Here is a 20506-nt window from a genome sequence, read left to right as displayed (position 1 = left end):
CTGAATTATGGCTTCTTCCTTTCCCGTGGGATTTACATATGCACTCATCTGTATGATTTCAAGTGTTGCTGCTGTAGTTTGGATGTTTCTCTCCCCAGACCTCATGTTGAGATTTGATCCCCAGTGTTGGAGGTGGGGCCTATGCAAGGTGTGTGGGTCATGGAGGTGGATCCCTCTTGAGTAGATTACTGTCCTCCCTGCGGTGGGGTGAGTTCTTGCTCTGTTAGTTCTCACAGGAGCAGATTGCTAAAAAGAGCCTGGTTCCTGTCCCCGCCTTTCTCTTGCTTCCTCTCTTGCCACGTGATCTCTGCATATGATGGCTCCACTCACTTTCCGCCATGAGTGGAAGCAGCCTGAGGTCCTCACCAGAAGCAGATGGTAGGGCCATGCTTCCTGTAGAGCCTGTAGAACTGTAAGCCAAATGAACCTCTTTTCTTTATAAATGACCCAGCCTCAGATATTCCTTCCTAGCAGCACAACATGACTAAGACATTTAACTTCCCATCTGACTCCCTCCAGTTGCTTCAAGGGTAGGCAAGAATGGTATCTTAGCTATTTCTACATCCAGCTGTGTATCCACAGTGCCTCTTATATTTGGCATATGGTACATACTAAAGAAATGTTTATGTACTCTAGAAATGTACTCAAGAAATGACCAAATGAATGGATAACTTGGCTCATGAGAATTCTTAAGGGCATTTGAAATGGCAAGGGGTATGTTTGGAAGGAGTGTGAGGAGCTGAAGGAAAAGAGGGGAGACCAACTGTGTTCAGAACCCACAGTCATTTACTCAGGAAGCAGTACCAGATATCCTTGAATGTGGGGAAATGATCCACTCTTTCAGTAGCCTAGGCCACAGGTAATTTTGTGTACCCGCTATGCACTTAGCTCATACAGTAAATAGTAAAAATGAAAATGGCATGATTCCTTCATAATCTAGGTGGGGAGACACTATAAATACACAAATAATTTAAAAGTACAGTGCTGAGCACACTAGCTCACATCTGTAATCCCAGCACTTTGGGAGGGCAAGGCAGGAGGATCACTTGCACCCAGGAGTTCAAGACCAGCCTGGGCAACATAGTGAAACCTCATCTATAAAAAAAACAATTATCCAGTTCTTGGGAGGCTGAGGTAGGAGGATTGCTTGAGCCCAGGAGTTCAAGGCTGCAGTGAGCCGTGATCACACCACTGCACTCCAGCCTGGGTGACAGAGCCAGACCCAGTCTTAAAAGAAAAGTACAGATTATTTCAGGATTAAGTATATGAATACTTAGGCTAGAGAGAGGCAGAGAAATGACTCCTGTGTTCCAGACACTGTATCATACTGGAGTGGGAGCCATCGACACACACATACAACTTCACTTCATCTGCAAAGTCTTTCAAGATAAGTATCTTTATCTCCAGTTTACAGGTGAGGAAACCAAGGTTTGGGACCAGGTCACTTGTGCAAATCACACAGCTGGGAAATATCATTGCCAGGATATGAATCTGAGTCTGCACAGTTCAGAGAAAGGGCACGCACAGTGGCTTTTGTGTCAGGGAAGAGACATTGTCTGTATTGTGGTGACCTGCGGCTGGAACACCAGCATGCAGAGGACTTGCCTTTTAGCTCTGAGGAGGTTGCCTGCCCTTGCATATCTGTAAACAACCACCCTGGATTGAGAGCCATTGAATGGGGAGTTTGTCTGACTCCCAGAAGAGAGCACGGTACAGGAGAAACCTTATATAACGCAGACATGCCCGGCATCCCGCAGGCGGGCGCAAGCCAAGCGCACACCTCACAGACCCAGCTTTTGTTGTGTAGGCGCTGTGGTGTAAAAACCATCCTTTAGGGCCCTCTCCCTCGTGGTGGCAGCGTGCCTGGGAGCTTTCTGTTCTATTTGTGGTATCTGTTCCCTTTGATCATTGTGCATTGCTTTGTTCCTCCTCTCCCTCTTCGGTGTCACCTGCGAAGTCACTGGAGAGCCATAATCATCCTAAAGAAAGACTCAGAGGAGAAGAAATAAGACCTAAGAAAACAGACCCTTTAGGCTCCTTGGAGCTGGTTTTCTAGTTAAGAGGCTTGATTAAAAGTGTGAGGGGAATGGATCTGTGATGTCCATGGTCATGAAAAGTGAAGACGGCATTACAGCACATGTCTGTATAGGCTGCATCACAGGCGGGGAAGAGGCCTAAGGGCTTGGTGGCCCACAGGTGTGAGCCCCTCCGGTGGCTCCATGGCAGGAGGCCCTGTGGGAGAAAGTAACTCCCCTTTCTTTTATTTATTTATTTATTTATTTTGAGATGGAGTCTCGCTTTGTTGCCCAGGCTGGAGTGCAGTGGTGCGATATCGGCTCACGGCACCCTCCACCTCCTGGGTTCACGCAGTTCTCCTGCCTCAGCCTCCCGAGTAGCTGGGATTTCAGACACGCACCACCACACCTGGCTAATTTTTAAAATTTAGTAGAGACAGGGTTTCACCATGTTAGCCAGGCTGTTCTCGAACTCCTGACCTCAAGTGATCTGCCCGCCTCGGCCTCTCAAAGTTTGGGATTATAAGCATGGAGCCACTGCTCCCCGGCCTCCCCTTCTTATAACACTTGAGACCTGTGCTTCAGTTCGTGGGCCTTGTGTAAAGGCTCCTGTCACCTGTCTACTCCTTCTTCAACCTGGCTGTTTATTCAGCCCAGAGGAGTAAATTACGGGTGGATTATGCAGTGACAAGCACTTTTATACCTCCTGTGAGAACAGTCTACACCGGGGTCCCCAACCCCTAGGCCACAGACCAGTACTGTCTGTGGCCTCTTAGGAACTGGGCTGCACAGCAGGAGGTGAGTGGCGGGCAAGTGAGCATTACCACCTGAGCTCCGCCTCCTGTCAGATCAGTGGCAGCATTAGATTCTCATAAGAGCACGAACCCTATTGTGAACTGTACATGTGAGGGATTTAGGTTCTGTGCTCCATATGAGAATCTGACGATAAATGTCATATGCTTGTATCATCCTGAAACTATCCCTCTGCCTCCAGTCCGTGGAAAAATGGTCTTCCACCAAACCAGTCGCTGGTACCAAAAAGGTTGGGGATTGCTTGTCTATGCCTTTAAAAAATTAGGTCCATTTGCAGTCATAGAGGACGCAGGGCTGGCCTTGAGGAAATCTACCTAGAAATCCCCTTCAAGTTAAGATTTATGACATTAGCTTCACTTGAATTGGATCATAGACATCTATAATTAAAGGAAACCATTTACACTGTATTGTTCATTAAATGTTTAAACCACCTGAAAAGATTAAAAAAAAAAAAATTGAGCCTTTTTACATAGTTACCAGTTACCCGTATCTGACTTCAAGTCTTTAGCCGTATACCTACATGGTTCCATAGTTATCAATGTTTATTTACAATTTAATATTCTTTAGCATTATGTAATATCAAAATAATAATATATACTATGGTGGGTTGGGCTTTACAGCTTACAAAACACTTTGACATACATTCTGTTATTTTTGATGGCTCTGTGACATATCGAACTGAAGCAACAGTGTAAGGCTATTTTTAAATTGGGCTCTGCTCAAGTGTGAGAAAGCGTGACAATCAACATGAACAAGGTTTAGCCTTATCACCGTTTCCTGCTAGGGCAGGTAAGATCTGCTAAAGGAAGGAACCATTGCCAACTGGCCAGGTGTGCCAGTTCATGGCCTAGAAGGGGCAGCTGTCGGTTGAACTTTGCCCATGTTTTCAGGATTTTATCTCAACTCCTGAGTAGTCTCCTCTGGGTGGAAGCACTCGAATTGAAGCCTGTTCAAAGGCTTTGTGCCTTTAACTGAAGAATTTTTTGGAAGGCCCTTAGAGCTGCCAGGCAGCCATCTGGGATCAGGTGAGGGGACTGGGCTGCTGTGTGGTGGATTTGAGTTCATGTCTCATAAATGGACTCTCCCAGAATCTGAGAGGGTTGCTCCCTAGGTCAACTACTTTATGATTAATGGAAAGGAGATGTGACAGGAAGAGCCAGTTTCCCTGTCCTGTTTGGTATGACTGCTGGCAATTTGATGATTCCTTCCTTAACCTTGAAGCAATCTCAGTTTGACTGACTCATACTATGGGGAAGATAGTGGCCTTTGAACTCTTGATTCAATACAGTCTCTTGACCTTGGTTAGATGCTATCTTGACCTCTGGATAAAACTATACCCTGCATTACTATTCTATTGATTGTTCTCTCAACAAAACAACTGGTATCTTTAAATTTTTTTTTTATCTTACATGCCTGAAGTAGAAGGTCATCTCTTTTGTAGCGAAAAAATAACTATTTTCCCCGTGGTGTGTTGAATGCATGGGTTAAAGCAGGTAGACCAGCTGTCCTGGGTTTTATCCCTATGTCTTTTTTGCTGATTCACAAAGGCATTTAATTTCTCTCTACCACACTTTCTAGCTCTGCAAAATAGAAAGGGGAGTTCATGACCATCTATGCGTTACTGGGGGATTTTTCTGTGTAAGGGAAAATTATTGATGCAACCAGAGGACTTGCTGCCAGCTTCGAGGGGTGCATTTTACTCCCTCTGGAAAGAGGCCAGCAGTAATGATAGAAACACAGTGCATTTGACTCTGACCTTACTTTTGACAACTCTTCCTCTACAATTCTTAGAAATTTTAACATGCTGCACCATTTAAGAGACCAGTAGCAGGCCTTTAGCAAAGCCCACGGTCTAGGCCGACTTTGTAGGCCTCTGGGAGTGTGGTGAGAAAACTTTATCCCTCTCTTATTTCCTGATATCTTTACATTTTAGAGGTGTATGGAAAGAAAGGTGGCAGAAAAGCAGCATAACCTGCTTGACAAGTCCTGTACAAACAGAAGTCCAATAAGGCTGCTGCTCTGGGGTTGCCAGGCTCAAGGAAGCCAATTGTAGTGTGCACAAAGGTGCAAGTCACCAAGGCCTCGGAGAGCTCCAAGGAAGCATGTGCAAAGGCAGGATTTAGAGTTCTAAGGATGGGACGTCCAGCGCAGCCCAGCAGAGAACCTAGGTCCATGACTGTGGACTCTCCCATGAGGGAGCCGTGTTGCTGTGTGGACATCTGACAGTTGTCCCTGCCCTGTGAACCTGCGACCTCATCCTACAGGTGCAGAGAATGGTTTTGGCAGCTCTCCCCACCGCAGAATGTGGGCGGACTTCTGAGCTGGATTTGATTTTCCTCTTTTGCTTTGGAGGGTACAACAATCAACCCTTTAGAACAGAAGTAGAGGAACGGAAGACTTTCCCATGGCCCAAGACCCCTCAGTGGGCTGCTGTTTGCTCTTCCCTAGAATATAATAATGTTCAGTTTATGCCTCCAGGAGACCAGAGACACACGTTTCCCAAGTGTGGGTATGGGTGGCTTTAAGCTGTTTCCGTGAGTAGAGGCCCAGTGGCATGCTCCCCAGTGTAACCCCCTCCTTGGTTTCACATCCCCTCTACCTGATTCTAGGCCGAGCCCCTCCAGTGTAGTTGGTGACCCAGAAAGGGTGAAAGTGAGGCTGCCTTTTGTAGCACTGCTCTTCGTGAATGGGAAGTGCTGCTGGGGAGAAATGATATTCAGTGTGAGCTTTTCTGTTAGGGGCAGCTCTCTTTCTCTACTGCAATAAGAAGAATCATGAGTAAGTCTAGAAAGGCAGGTTTTGATCTTTAGGATACTGTGACATGTGAAATAAAAGTATGTCCTTACTCAGTGTTGTATTGTCAGCACCTAACACAGTGTTTAATTAAAGCAAAAATTTTTGTATTGAAAATATAACTAGGTGGAGGAGTAAGTGCTACTTAAGTGCGAGTATTTGTCTTTTCTAATCAGATGGTTTTCTACGTACTCAAAATTTCCTGTAGTAAGAATGTAGGATGCTTATGGAGAAAAGTGAATGTTGTTTGTTTCTCTGTAATATTTATATATAAAAGCAAGAGCTTATGAAACTTTTAGGCATCTTTGTAGGTTTGAAATTTCCAACTGTTATTCTTAAGAAGAGAAGAAAGAGAAGATTTTTTTTCTGTCTTCTTGGCCTTTAAGGAAAAGCGAATTTCAGAAAACACGGGACGGAACAGGAAGTGTTTACAGGTTTAGTCATACTTGTTAGGTATGAAAAGCCCCACTGCCTTCTCATATTGTTTCTTTTATGAACTTAACACTTCCTACTTTGAGAATACCTTCCTCCCCAAGGGCTTAAAGCCCTTTATAGTCATTAATTTTCATCTTGCTTCTTTTCTTAAAAAATTAAAACGTTGACTACCATTTAGTTGGTAGTCTACCAGCTAAAACTTGCAGCTAAATGCATTTTGTCTGTCTGCATGTATTAGCTCAGTTGAAAATGTGATCCTACTGAAGGCAGTAGGGTAACCAGCTTGTCACAGTTTCCCTGGGATTTTGGTTTTAGTCCTGAAAATCCCACATCCCAGGAACCCCTCCAGTCCCAGACAAACCAGCATGGTTGGTCACCCGAAAGGGCGACCAGTTCAGGTAGTTCTGCATAAAGACAAGACGTTCCACCCTGCAGTCCTAATGTTAAATCCAGCCAGCTACCTTAGAATTGACCCAGGCAGCAGTGTGTGCACGGCTCAGTGCAAATCTTTAACATCACCTGGTAGAAGACAACACTGAGCACACAGTCGCAGAACTAGTGCAGTTCGAAGTAAGTAGAGACGTCTACTTACAGGAATATTTCTGGTTTCTTTTTTTTTTTTTTTTTTTTTGTCTACCCTTTTCCCTTTACCGTACTATATGGTGAAAACGAAAACAAGAACTGATAACTACCTGATTTCCGAAACAAGAAGTGTGATCTCAGATATTTCTGTTGATTTCAGGTTTTCATCTGAAAATGAGGATGCTGGTCTCAATTTCTAAGGCCCCTTTCTGCCCAAACTTAACACGAGGCAAGAAGCTGGAAGTAGAAAGCAGGAGAGGTCAAAAAGAAAATGGATGTGTCTCCTTTAGTGAGCTCTACTCAGGAGAAGGGCGTTGTCCTTCAAGTACAAACCTTTTCCCTGACTTGGGGCATTTCCCCCCATTGTATCCCACCCCATCTTTTTCTGCCGTTCTGTACTGTGTCTTTTGAATGTGCTGTTTGGCAGGGTTGGGGGCTGCCTTGGTGCTCCAGCTTGGCCACATCTGACACACAGACACCCTTCCTCCTTCTGCCTCTAGAGGACCTAGAACAACCCCTTGCTCTGAAAGCACTGTGTCCCTGAGCCTGAATACATGACCCTGGATGTCAAGAGGTGCTCTCTTTCATTTCAATCGCCCAGTTCCAGCTCTGTAATCATCATGTTAAATGCTGGAAATTTCAAAACAAAACAAAATATTTCTAATAGATTTTCTATTATCTTCCTTAAGTCCACAATGCCACTTTCATTCTTACTCCTCATTTTGGGGTGAAAGTGTAGACAGATTGTGGCTTTAGAATCTGACGTCCTTTGCTTCCAAATTCTAGCACCACTGTGTGAAATTGGGAAGCACGTTCTTTAACCTCACCCAGACTCTTGGTCTCCATTGATGAAATAGAAACATACAGTATCTTAAGTGTCTGGCACATGGAAGGTACTCAGCATATTAATATTAACCACTTTGGGACGGGTGCGGTGGTTCATGCCTGTAATCCCAGCACTTTGGGAGGCTGAGGCAGGTGGATCATGAGGTGAGGAAATTGAGACCATCCTGGCTAACACGGCGAAACCCCATCTCTACTAAAAATACAAAAAATTAGCCAAATGTGGTGGCGGGCGCCTGTAGTCCCACCTGCTTGGGAGGCTGAGGCAGGAGAATGGTGTGAACCCGGGAGGTGGAGCTTGCAGTGAGCTGAGATCACACCATTGCAGTGCAGCGTGGGCCACAGAGAGAGACTCGGTCACAAGAAAAAAAAAAAAAGGAAAAAACACTTTATTTTTCCTTAGCCCTTCAAGCCCCTGCACCGTGTTTTTATCATCTTGTTTTCGTCCTTCCTCCTGTCTTTAATTCCAGAGGTTACAGGAAAGGTGTAAGTTACAGGTAAAGGAGAGTAAGTACACTGTGAGTGGGTGCTGACGAAATATCACAACAGGTTCTCATTCTGACAACTCATACTAGGCCGTGCTTCCGCGGAATATTTGTGGAACTAAGTGGGAAAAAGGATCTTTAGCAAAGATCCAGTAACCTCCATGCGGGGAATGAAATGTGTTTATTATTAGAGCAATCCGGTTTCCATACAGCTACCAATATACACACACCCACATACCCTGGTCAGCGATACTGAAGAGTTTACTTGTAAATCCAGGTGAAGCCGACGCTGACAGATGGCCCTCTGTACTGATTTTGTAAAACCAGCAGGAAAACCTCTGCTCAGCAGACCACTTGATGTTTTAGTTGTAGCCACTAACATGTTAATCAAAAGAAGCAAATACATGTTTTTCCCTTGAGAAAACATGGATAGTGGTGTAACAGAAATTGTCTTGAATTATTCCTCCTCAAGTGTCCATCCAATCTAGATAGATGGATTATCTGATCGCGCCAGGAGATGCAGACCTGGCAGTGGCTACTTCTGTTGCAGCATCTTTATAGGAATCAGATCTTTGGATTTCCATTTCCCCATTTTTATTCTGTTTTCTCCCTGCGAAAAAAAAACAGTTTGCAGAGGCACTTGAAAGTGATAAAACTCTGTAGTAGATAATAGTTGTACATGAGCATTATATCTTTGATCATATAGTCCCCTATGTAATTACGTCATAGCTTGAGCCTAGCACAGGTGGAGCTGCTGAGCCATCTCAGAAATGACCACATCTGGGCTGGGCGCAGTGGCTCATGCCTGTAATCCCAGCACTTTGACAGGCCGAGATGGGTGGATTGCTGGAGCTCAGGAGTTCGAGACCAGCCTGCGCAACATTGATGAAACCTCGTCTCTACAAAATATATAAAAATTAGCTGTGTGTGGTGGTGCTCACCTGTGGTCCCAGTTACCTGGGGGGCTGAGATGAGCAAAAAAAAAGAAATGACCATATCTGTATGTCTGTACATAGGTATGTAGATTTACCACAATGCTGGCACAGGTACTTTTGTCATTTATGTTTATTAAGCTTTTTATGCTCCAGACACTATGCTAAATTGTAGGGCATTATCTCCTTTAATCCTCAGAATCTTATGCAGTAGGGCCAGCGTTGCTATTACTCCGTTTTATAGATGAAGAAACTTAGGCTTGGAGAGTTTAAGTAACTTCCACGAAGGACGCAGTAAGTGCCAGAGCCAAGATGCAAAGTAAACCTGGATGCTTCTAAGCCATAGCTCTTAACCATTGTGCTATACTGCTCAAAAATATTTTTAGAACATCTTAGAACATCTAAGGCAAAGGAAAACCTGGTCCCTAATGGTCTTTTGTGATAACGATATGAAACCTTTAGTCTCTAAAATGTCATGGAAGTGAAACTTGAAAGGCTCTGTTCTTCATCTTCTACTTACTAAGAATGGGCAGAATGTCTTGGTAATTTATGGCATGTGTCCCAAAGGTGTCAAGGTGGCCTTTTTTTTTTTTTCCACTAATACTAGGTCCTGCTTCCAAGCCTCCTATTTCCTTCGCTTCCATGTGTACCAGGGTTTATCTGCTGCTTAATCCACGCACCCCACTATACCTGTCTGTAGTAGACCCACCAACATTCGCATGGCCACCTCTGCTGAAAGTACCTCCCAGGATAGAACAGGGTCACAGACACCCAATTGTATCAGCCTTTGGCTTCTTGATGTCTGTGTGAGTTATGGTTATGGGAGTTGGTCTTTGGTGAGATTAGTGGTGAGATCAGTGTGTGGTACCTAGGGTGATTTCTTGAATAGTACGAGGGGAGGCTGGAAGGCAAACATCCACGTAAGTGTTGTCTCTTTTGGAGTTTGAAAAGTTATCACCCTAATAAACAAACCGCTTAATTGAATTGAACAGCCCTTGCTTGGTGTGATCAAAGAAAAGATCTAGACTTTGCTATCAGTAGGCTCTTGGTTCCAGGCCTGCCTTGTCACTTATGATGATGATTTTTTTTTTTTTTTTTTTGAGATGGAATTTCGCTCTTGTTGCCCAGGCTGGAGTGCAATGGCATGATCTCGGCTCACCGTAACCTCCGCCTCCCGGGTTCAAGCGATTCTCCTGTCTCAGCCTCCTGAGTAGCTGAGATTACAGGCACCCGCCACTACGCCTGGCTAATTTTTGGCATTTTTAGTAGAGAAAGGATTTCACCATGTTGCCTAGACTGGTCTCGAACTCCTGACCTCAGGTGATCCGTCCGCCTTGGCCTGCCAAAGTGCTGGGATTACAGGCGTGAACCATCGCGCCTGGCCAGCTCATCACTTATTATGCGAGTTATATAACATTGCCGAATCCCAAGTTTTTAGTCTTCAAAATTAGAGTTTAAATGTCACCCTTATTTTGATTGCTGGGAAGTTTAAATGAAACAATATATGTGCCTGTCACATATGAGTTGACAATAAATGATAGTTTCTTTTCCTTTTCCCTTAAGTAAGTTGTTTTCCCTCTAGCCTATAAGCTCCTTAAAGAAGATAGAGATTTTCTTTTCTCATTCATTCCCATATTCTCAGCCCTTAGCACTGCCAGGCACATATTTACTGAATGAAAGAAAAATCTTTTACAAAGGTCTTCAGATCATTCATTCACCAGATAATTATTGGGTATCTACAGTGTATCAGGCACTATTCTTGGAGCAGTGCAGTCTTAAAAAACACACACACAAACAGTCTGTGTCCCCTTTTTTAGTCTAATTGGGAGAGAAACATTACATAGATAATTAGAGCAATGAACAACTTTGATCCTTGAGATGGGATTTAAATTTTAGAGATAGGTGACATTTGGTGTCAAGTCTGTCAAGGTATACTTGATATTGTTTCTGATCAGGTACAAGAAACAGCAATATACTGTTACCTATAACTGGTTCTGAAAGTTCTGAAAGAGGTGTTTCTAAAGTATTTTTGAGGAATGGTGCTACTTTTGGAATAAGTATAAATACATTGTAAAGTATCTATTTCGAGAGGGAACAGACTTGATGGGATGGGATCATAGTAGGCAAGGTGTTCCAGGAACTTGGAACATACTGGAATAAGGCTTAAACACAAGTCACAGAACTGAGTGATAGGGCAGTGAGTGCATCTACTGGAGAGGAGATGGGGCATGTTGGCAGCTTGTAGCAAGATTTTTATGTAGACAGTTAGACTTCAAACTTCATCAGTAAGTCAGTAGATAGGCCCTAGGTGGAAGCACAGGACAAAAGATGATTTTGTGTTGTCACTAGAAATACTTTGAGATTGTTTAATGAGGCTCATTCATTCATTTGATAAATACTTCACGAATGTCCAGTGCAAGCCCTGTTCTAGGTGTAAGGGATATGGTAGTGAACAAGGCAGACAAGCTCCTTGTGCATGCAGAGTCTCACGATAACCTTTCCTCCTGGGTGTGTGGATGTGGGAGAGCCTGGGGCTCCTGTGTGGTCTGGGGGTCTGAGAGGTGGATGAAGATACAGTAGGCCCGCAACTGTGGAAATCAAAGTCCAAGCTCCAGTGAACCATCAACTCAGAAACAAGAGATTGTTAAGAACAAGACCTAGATCCAGATCTAAGGGCAGGATTTGCTGCGGAGGTCAGGCCAGCATGGGCTGGGGCAACTTGGCCCGGAACTCTACAACAGGCAGGACAGGGAGCCCTGAATGGGGCACCTGCAGCTGAGTCCATGGAGCGGGAGGGACCAGTGTAATTTAGACCCTGCACGCAGCTCTAAGGGGTGTTTTCAACATATTTATTCAACTAGAAACTGTTTATTAACAGTGTTTTGAAACAAGTGGGATTTTTGCTGAGGTTGTAGGATAATTCAGGGTCATATGGAGATTTTTATTCTATCAGTATTTGCCCTATCATGTAGATGAGACACATTAGAGGCAAGCCTCTGAAAATTAGATTGATTTATTTTTCTAGTCTGAACCGAGGAAAATAAGTACTTGTTCTTGTATCTCCAGGTGATCTAATGTATGTAAAATGTTGTCTTACGGTGAGACAATGCATACTAATTTTCTACGCACTTGATGAAAGGAGTGGATGAGGGAAGCAGCATTGGTCTTTGAAGCTAGGTCAGAAAGAAATGGAAGCCATGGCGTGAGAAGAATGCATCGTGGTTTATGTGGCCTTTTTCATGTATTTTAACTCACCTGATTTTCTCAGGGCCTCATCGGTCAGTCAACGCAGTTGTCCATCTCATAGCCAAGGAGACTGAGACTCAGATCTGCCCCGTCCCCTTTTTTTGTAGTTTTAGGGGGAAGAATAAACGTGGAGGAAGTAAATGAGTGTGTTTGTTCAGGCTTAGACTTTCGTTATTTTTTAGCCTTGCAAGGAAGGGGAGGAAAGCCAATAACAATGGCTACAATTGGAGATAGAATTAATGCAAGGTGCATTAAACTGTAAGGTTAGTCTCAGTAAGAGGTTGTTTATATGGTGGTGTCTTGGGTGTATCTTACCATGTAGCATTCTTCCTTTTAAAAAGGGTTCCTTCAGGTGCAACATCAGTCACAGCATAGAAAGCCTATGGTGCTTTGCCCTGCCCTGCCCTGCCCTGCCCTGCCCTTCCTTCCCTTCCCTTTTCCTTCCCTTTTCCTTCCTCTCTGTCTTTCTCTTTCTTTCTATCTCTCTCTGTTTTTTCGCTTGTATTTTTTTTTTTTTTTTTTGGTTTTTTTTTTTTTTTTTTATTTGAGACAGGGTCTTGCTCAGTCAGCCAGGCTGGAGTGCAGTGGTGCAGTCATGGCTCACCAGCCTTGACTTCCTGGGCTCAAGTGATCCTCCCACCTCCGCTTCCCAGGTAGCTGGAATGCATCACCGTGCCCGACTAACTTTTAAATTTTTTTATTGGAGACGGTTTTGCCAACTCCTGGGCTCAAGTGATCCTCCTGCCTCTGCCTCCCAAAGTGCTGGGATTACACGTGTGACCCACTGAGCCTCTGCCCTGTGCCACTTTTCCACAGCTGCTTTACCTATAGCCTGGGAGTCAGGCCAGCAAATGACAACACCCCAGGCACAGACATGCTCTCAAGGAACTTCGAGTCAGGTATCTCACTTTGTATAGAGCCTCCATTTTAATTCTATTTTGTCCTAGTTAGAGACTCATCTTTCTTCTGAGGGGTGCAAATGATCCTTTGGAGAAGTTTAAACCTGTTTCACGGTTCAAAGTCAAGATGGTAGAAACAAGTCATATCCAACAGAGTGCCCCGAGCTCTAAGAGTTGTGTCTGGGCTACGTTTTTTCAGGTGTCTCCAAAGAAGTGTTGTGGCCAAGTTCAGGAGTGACCCAAATGAGGAGAGGTTGCACTGCATAGTGATGATTTGTGTTGGGGAGGAGAGATGGAACTTTGCAGACTGGCGTCCTGAACCAACTTGTTTTTCAGCTTCTAGGGAAATTTGTTAGGTAATTTTTTTAAAAGAGAGAGAGAGAGAGACAGAGAGAGAGAGAAGACTTAATTTGATGGAGCCTAAACTCCACTGTCTTCTTTCTGCTGAGTGCTAAGGGGCTCATGGTCTTTGAGGACAGAGGGCAGGAAAACACCTTCATCCCTTGTGTCCTCTGTAAGTGGCCTCAAGTATGGGGGACTCTAATGACTATTGCTGTTGGAGAAAAGAAGGAAAAGGAACACAGGTTAACTTCTGTTATCGCCTCTCCAGAGTTTATGATGTTTCTGAAAGGATGGGGATAGCACGTGGCCCCCACTCATCCCTGTGAGGTGCTGCTGGGTATCCAACCTGCAGTGTACATGCTCACCACTGGCACTGGGGATGGTGAGTGCAGCAGAGAGATGGAATTCTTAATTTATTCAATTTTAATTAAAAAACACAATTGAGTTGTTAAAAATCTATTTAGGAGTGTTTGGAATAGCTTGGATATGTGAATTTACCTTTTCAACCGTGAATTTTATGAACTCTAAATACAGATCAAGTATTTCCAGCAAAAATTTAGTGTCAGATTTGAAATGTAAACTAGACACCAGATTTCAAAGACTTAGTATGAAAAAAACATAAAATATTTCTGTAATTATGTATATTGACTATACGTTGAAAGAATATTTTGGCCACATTGAGTTAGGTGTCATATGTTATTTAGATTCATTTTACCCATCTCTTGTTTTTCATGTAGCTACCAGAAAATGTTAAATTACACATGGGGCTCCGCTTGTATTTCTGTGGGACAGTGCGAGTCTAGACAGTGCCTTACGGGATCCATCAGAAGCATTATTGGACTTTCTAGGGAAAGTTGCTGAAGTTCAAAAGTTAGAGTCATAATTTTTCCCGTTGTGTTAACAAGTTGCTTTATATGGATGGGTTTATGACAATTGAGGGTTAGAAAATAGTTTTAATAAGAGTAAGTTAGTTGAGAGGATAGCTTTGCCTCTGTTAATCAGAATGATTTTTAAATGTATTTTCACCCACTTAGAAGCCACTGATTCTCATGGGAACAGAAAACTACATTCGTGCATAGTACGAATTTGTGCCTGTTGGATCCTTGTACCTTTATGCCAGACAGAAATCTCAATGATTGTCAGTGTAGGTTTTATTTCCTTGTGGCAAGGAATATAAAGTAATACAACCAAAGGGGAATTCCATTGCATGAAAGGAAATATTAGTGCTTGTCTAGCTCCAGTTTCAACCCTATAAGCTCTAAGTGATTTTCAGAGTCCCTCCTTCAACTTTTTTGTTAAACTTCCCAGATTTTCCTATTTATAGATCTCAGTTGTTGGCAGCTACATGTTGGAAGCGTTGTTGAAGCCCCTGGTAAGGCTTGATGCTGTAGCTTTCACAGCTTGGTTTGCAAGTTGCTTTCTAAAGATGCAAAGAGAATTACTACCCACTCTAGTAGTTTGAAGAACCCAGTGAATTTCAGATATTAAAACCATATTCATGCCACTGTTCTATAATTCTATCACTGTTTTAGAATTGCATTGTATCTAAAGGAAGGAGAGATAGAATACTAATAATAATATCAAGATGCTCAGAAACTGTTGAGAATTTTGTTTTACAGAAAGAACTTGGATTTCCAGAGGCTTTAAAAAAATTTATTAAGGAAGGAGTAAATAAATACGCTAGGTTCTTGAGTAAACTACTCTTATCCTTCAGAACCACTTTGTACGTAGGCTTTATCATGATGGCCAAGAGTTTTTAAAATCCTATAGGCAGAGGGTATATTCTAGAGAAAGAAGACAGCGTTGGGTTTAGGACTGCTAGCTCCATCCAGAGCAGTTATGTGGTTCACTCAGGGATCTTGTTAGCCCTTCAGCGTCAGTTTCTACATCTGTCAAGTAGGTTTTGTGCTAGTTCTGGTGACATGGGTTCTGGTGACGTGGGGGTATTAGGAGCATGTCATTGAAGGATTTTTATCTTGGAAAAACCTTAGTAGGCTCAAGGTTTCTAGTTGTTTGGGGTTCTAAGATTTTATTAACAAGTCAGCTGCTTGGAGTTCAAGGCATTTCTTCAGATTATAATCAGTTGATAGTTCAGTGTGCAAAAATAAAGACCAAACCACGGTAAGTAGCAGGGTTACTGTAAGGAAAAAATGTGTCCCACTGGCCACTTTAAAATGGCACAGGTGCATCTCTGTAGCAACCTTGACAGCCATCACGTGGGATCATTCCCCTCACCCAGGGAACAGTGGTTCTCCAATCTCCAGTCTCTCCATTCTCCAGCATGAGAAAGTGGTCTGGAGCCTGATCACATGAAGATGGACAGACACAGCCTTTTGGATGCGAGAGAGGGAAGGGAGTGCAGGCCAGAAGTGGAATGGGTTTTCATTTCCTCTTGCTTGTTTTTTATTAACCTTGTCTTGCTCCTGCCACACACAAGTGCAGCCAGTATTCAGGACACTGCTCCATGTGGAGCTCCAGAAAGTGAAGCTGAGAAGCCTTCCTTGGGGTGGACATGGAGGGAGCAGCAGAGGCAATAGGGAGAAAATAACCACCATGGCTCAGGCACTGCTTGGAGCAGTTGTTCATATGTAGGTCAGGTAGTCATCATTCAGGAACTTCCTGTATTACACAAATAATCTCTATTTTATGGTTAAAGGTAGGACAGTGATAATTTACTCAGGAGGGAAGGACAATTAGCAGATTGATTAATAAGATTTCTAAAAACCTATTGTGAAAGAGAATCCTTTAACATATGTCTTGTTTATTCTGCTTATTTATGTCTTGATTTAAGACAGTGATTTGCAACTTTAACTCTGCATATTGGAATCACCTGGGAGCTTTAACCATGTTCATGGCTGGCTCCCATCCCTGGAGATTTACTTGGCTATTGGGATTGCGTTTTAAAGTTTCTCCAGGTGATTCTAATACACAGATAATAGAATGCCTGATTTAAAATGTGTTTCCTAAATTGTTAGCTGATCCTGAGTGCATATTTTCTATGTAGTGTTCCACACTAATAGTTTTAATGAAGGCACAGAATCTTATATAAAATAAACTGCTGATTAGTCTTAACTACAGGGCTACAAAAGTGTCCTCCTTATTTCAAGCTGCTTAATATTCCGTTAATCACTGTTGTCATCATGCACACACACTTCTGTATTCCATTCTCATTCATTTACTTTTTAGAATGGTATTAATGCTGATGGCATTTGCAGGGTAATAGTCACCTTGTCAGTAGAACTTGCTTTAGTAGTTAGTTGTCAGAAACAAAACTCCCCGGACTTTCTACCCATGACCACAACGAAGGGAATGATGCCTTTTCTGAGTCCCTATTCCTAACAATCATGAAATTTCTATGATGTTTGACACGTATAGGTAGAAATTACTTGCCAAGGTGATTATGACTTCTGGAAAATGTTTTTAAAGGAAGCACAGGTGTGTAACACTCTTAATCAGTATATAAGATTGTTTGTATGTTACTTTTTTTGAGTTATAAAAGGAGGAGGATAAATTCTGCCTCCTTCCTCAGTCACTGTCAATCTCAGTCTTCTTTTGAATTTAGTTTCCCATTTTACAACATAAAGACAAGTTTAATTCTTAAGGCTTACATAAAAAAAGTAATGTTTAATTTGGGATTTCTCAAATTCTTCATCATAATAACACCTTGCATTAGTAGAGAACCCTTGTTGCAAAAAGATCAAAATATTTGATAAGCTTCATCTCATTTTTCTTTTTTTTGAGACAGCATCTTGCTCTGTCGCCCCAGCTGGAGTGCAGTAGCACAATCACAGCTCACTGTAGCCTCAACCTCCTGGGCTCAAGTGATCCTTCCACCTTAGCCTCCCGAGTAGCTGGAACTACAGGCACATGCCACCATGCCTGTTTTTTGTAGAGACGGGGTTTCGCCATGTTGCCGAGGCTGGTCTCGAACTACTGAGCTTGAGGGATCCTCTTGCCCTGGCCTCCCAAAATGTTGGGATTACAGGGGTGAGCCACTGCGCAGGACCTCTTTTATCTTTGAAATAACATCATGCGATGGCAAAGGCTGGGTATTGTTATCCAAATCTCTCACACAGCAACACTGAGGAGACATTGACTCATTTCTTGTACGTTGCTTTTTACGTACAGTATTGTTTGGTTTGGTTGAAAATTATTTTGGTAGTAAACATTTTCCAGCGGTATAAATCTTTTCCAGACTCATTTGCGCTTGTTACTGTAGGTAGAGTTCATGAGGCTCTTCCTATTTCTGTTTTATTTCGGAGCCTGAAGTGACCCAGGAATTCTGTGATATATGTAGAGCGAGGGAATTTCTTCGGTTGACTGTGGTCCTGGTTGTAATCCAGCCTTCTTCCTTACAGAGGCGGGTGAGGGTTGGGGTATCCCTTAAGGGCTGGCGGGTCTTCATACAAACAGCTTTGCCGAGGCTGCCTAGAGCCTGGGCCAGCAATGGGGTAGTATCAAGTATGGAGCATTATTCAGCGGTTCTCCACACTCCCCTCGTTTGAATGAGAATATAAATCTTCTCCCCTGGCTCTCACGTCAGATCTTTAAAACCTCAAGTTTCTTATTAGGCGTGTGTGGTCCATTTAAGCTCTAGACATTTCGAAAAGATAAATCACAGGGCAAAACATCTTTTTAGTTTGAGTGGTAGCTCGCTGGGGTTGTGAGTCTGAGCTGTTGCTTTTCTTTCTCTTCCTTTTGCAAGACTTCCAGGATATAGCCGTGAAAGAAGGACACAAAGAGAGCAAAGCCCTAAGTGATGCTGTGGCACAAAGAAGAAAGCTACTTGAGGAGGAGGTGAAGGGTTTACGAAGAGGCAGAGAATGCACGTGGAGGGAGGGAGGAGCTAATAGTTAATGCTCAGGTTCCAAGCCCTTTGGGCTGCCAGTGTCTGCAGGAGCCTGACTTTCATCCTTTCCTTCTGCCCAGGTTTTAAGTGTCATGAGTCGCTGGGGAAGCTCCCACCCCAGGTCCACTGTGAGGGACGTACAAGAGCAGTCACGTGACAATAGTACATGCCTGGAAGGTATCTCTCATTTGGAGGGAGATTGAGAAGCGCTGTCTAATGGTGCCCTTGATACAACTAAATAGCAACTCTCTCAGTTCATTACTTGTTAGCCCCAGGCAGATTGGCTAATTATAATAGCCAGACCATTAAAGGGAATAGCGTTAATGGAGGAGAAAGCAGCTAATAAAGAGCCGAACTTGACCACTTTGTTGTGCCCAGGATACAAGCTGCTGTTAATTTAAATACCTGTTTCTTCTGCTGTTAGAACTAGGAAGAAAGGATTTAGTGACCCTCTTTCAAAAGGTGGATCACAAGCTTAGAGGCATTGCTGGATAAATTCAACAGCAAGACTTTATTTCTTCCCCAGTGGTGACACCTGATGGTTCTGTATAAATAAAGTCACACCACCTTTCTTAGGCTGAAGTGATGCTGCTGACCTGCTCTCAGTAGGACCTGCTCTCAGTAGGACCTGCACTTGTATGGCTTCTCCAGGAGTTGTGATGTTTGTTGCTGAGCTCATCCAACCTCTGCTTTGAACAAAGGCAATCCTCTCTATCATGGAAGGGATTAGAGGTATAGCCTGGGGCTGCAGAATGGTGTGATTTAACTTTTCCCATGCAGGTTCAAAGCTTGTAACTTTACCTGTGTGTACATCCACACTGGGTTCCAGCCACACGAACTGGGCCACCTTCATAGACCTCCCTGGTAACCACAGCCTGACATGACAAGGAATTACAGCTTTAGTTTCTGTTTACTATCCATGTTAGAAATATCTAAGGAAATTCAAAAAAAAAAAAAAAAAAAAAAAAAGAATTTCATGGCACCTCAAGAGTGGGAAGTATCTTAATTAAAATGTTTTAAAATGGGAACAATAAATCGATTTGAGTTTTTTTGCTTTGGTGCTTGTCTTTAAAGAAATTGCTCCTAGTTCTAGAAACTAGTGCTTTTTCTAATTATATTCAGTAGAACCCTAGGATCCTGTGAGGGGGCATAAGGAACTAATTGATAAAGAAGGGGACTATGGTGTCCATGTTTTATTTGGGGTCGTTCTACCCACACTGTCATTTATAAGCTCTGACTTACCAGGGGAGATAAGATTGTATGGAACCTCTTGCAGTTATAAGGAACCTTTAAGTTCTCCTACTCCAGCTCCTTCACAGTGCAAGAACCTGTTTTAGAGTCACTTTTCAGCCTCAGCGTTAAGTCAGCTTTAGGAGAACAGTAAATCGCCCATATATCTGGAGACTTCAGCTGTTCGAAAGGCCTTCCTTCTAGTGCATGGGTATCTGTTGCTGGCTCTGCCCTCTGCTAATACAAGCAAGCCTTGAGTCTCTCTTAGACTTGTCCTTCCTATATTTGAAGACATCTCCGAGGAGATTTTAAATCTTTTTTCCCTGCACAGGCCACATGTATCCTTAATGCCTTCATCCATTCCCATCTTGGGAATGTGCATCTTTGGCCATTGGAGAGGTCTTGCTTGGACTGCGGCCGCTGTGATTTCTGGGGGCAGATTCAGCTCCTTCTTGGTGTAGAGATCTGCCCACTGTAGGCACCAAATAGATGTTGGCAGGCTTCTTTCCTCCTTACTGCTTCTATTTATCTCACCTGTACTTTTGGATTTGCTGCTCTTGGATAAGTGGATAAGAATAAGGGAAATGTCTTTTGTTGTTGTTAAAGACAATGTTAGGATAGAAAGTAATATGTTTTTGCTCAGAAATGCCCAATAAGATTTCTAGTCCAGGCCAAGGTATCATTTGCGTAAGCAACGCAGAAATGCCCTCCTGGTCCTACTGATTGTTTCCCATGGTTAATGTAGAGCCCTGGATAAATTTGAGTGGCTACTTCTGTTCAGAGATCATGCCACGAGAACCTTTCTCATACATCAGAGAGAGTCCCCTTCCTTCAGCTGAATGCATTTACCCCTCAGTCTGTGCTGCCCATAAGATAAGCAACATGCGTAAGAAGGTAGGTGCCTTGGCTTAGGTGGCTCTGTCGAGTCGCTCTCAAGAATCCTGCTGGAATTCTGTGAGGAGTGAGGATGCAGAGCAATGAAATATTCCAAGGCTGCTATGATTTTTACAAGCTTGAACCTGTCTCTTGGAATTCCCCATTG

General features: G+C 43.2%; 1 protein-coding gene across 2 annotated transcripts in view; it reads left to right on the top strand.

The window, feature by feature from the left end:
- ETV6 (ETS variant transcription factor 6) overlaps nucleotides 1-20506 on the top strand; it is a 253423-nt gene that overhangs the window by 78510 nt on the left and 154407 nt on the right. The gene's annotated exons all lie outside the window — the stretch shown is intronic.

Source organism: Rhinopithecus bieti, unplaced genomic scaffold (assembly GCF_001698545.2).
Source record: "Rhinopithecus bieti isolate Rb0 unplaced genomic scaffold, ASM169854v2 scaffold_76074, whole genome shotgun sequence".
Classification (NCBI taxonomy): domain Eukaryota; kingdom Metazoa; phylum Chordata; class Mammalia; order Primates; family Cercopithecidae; genus Rhinopithecus; species Rhinopithecus bieti.
Note: the sequence above shows the minus strand (reverse complement) of the source record. Positions and strands in the feature narration are given on the sequence as shown.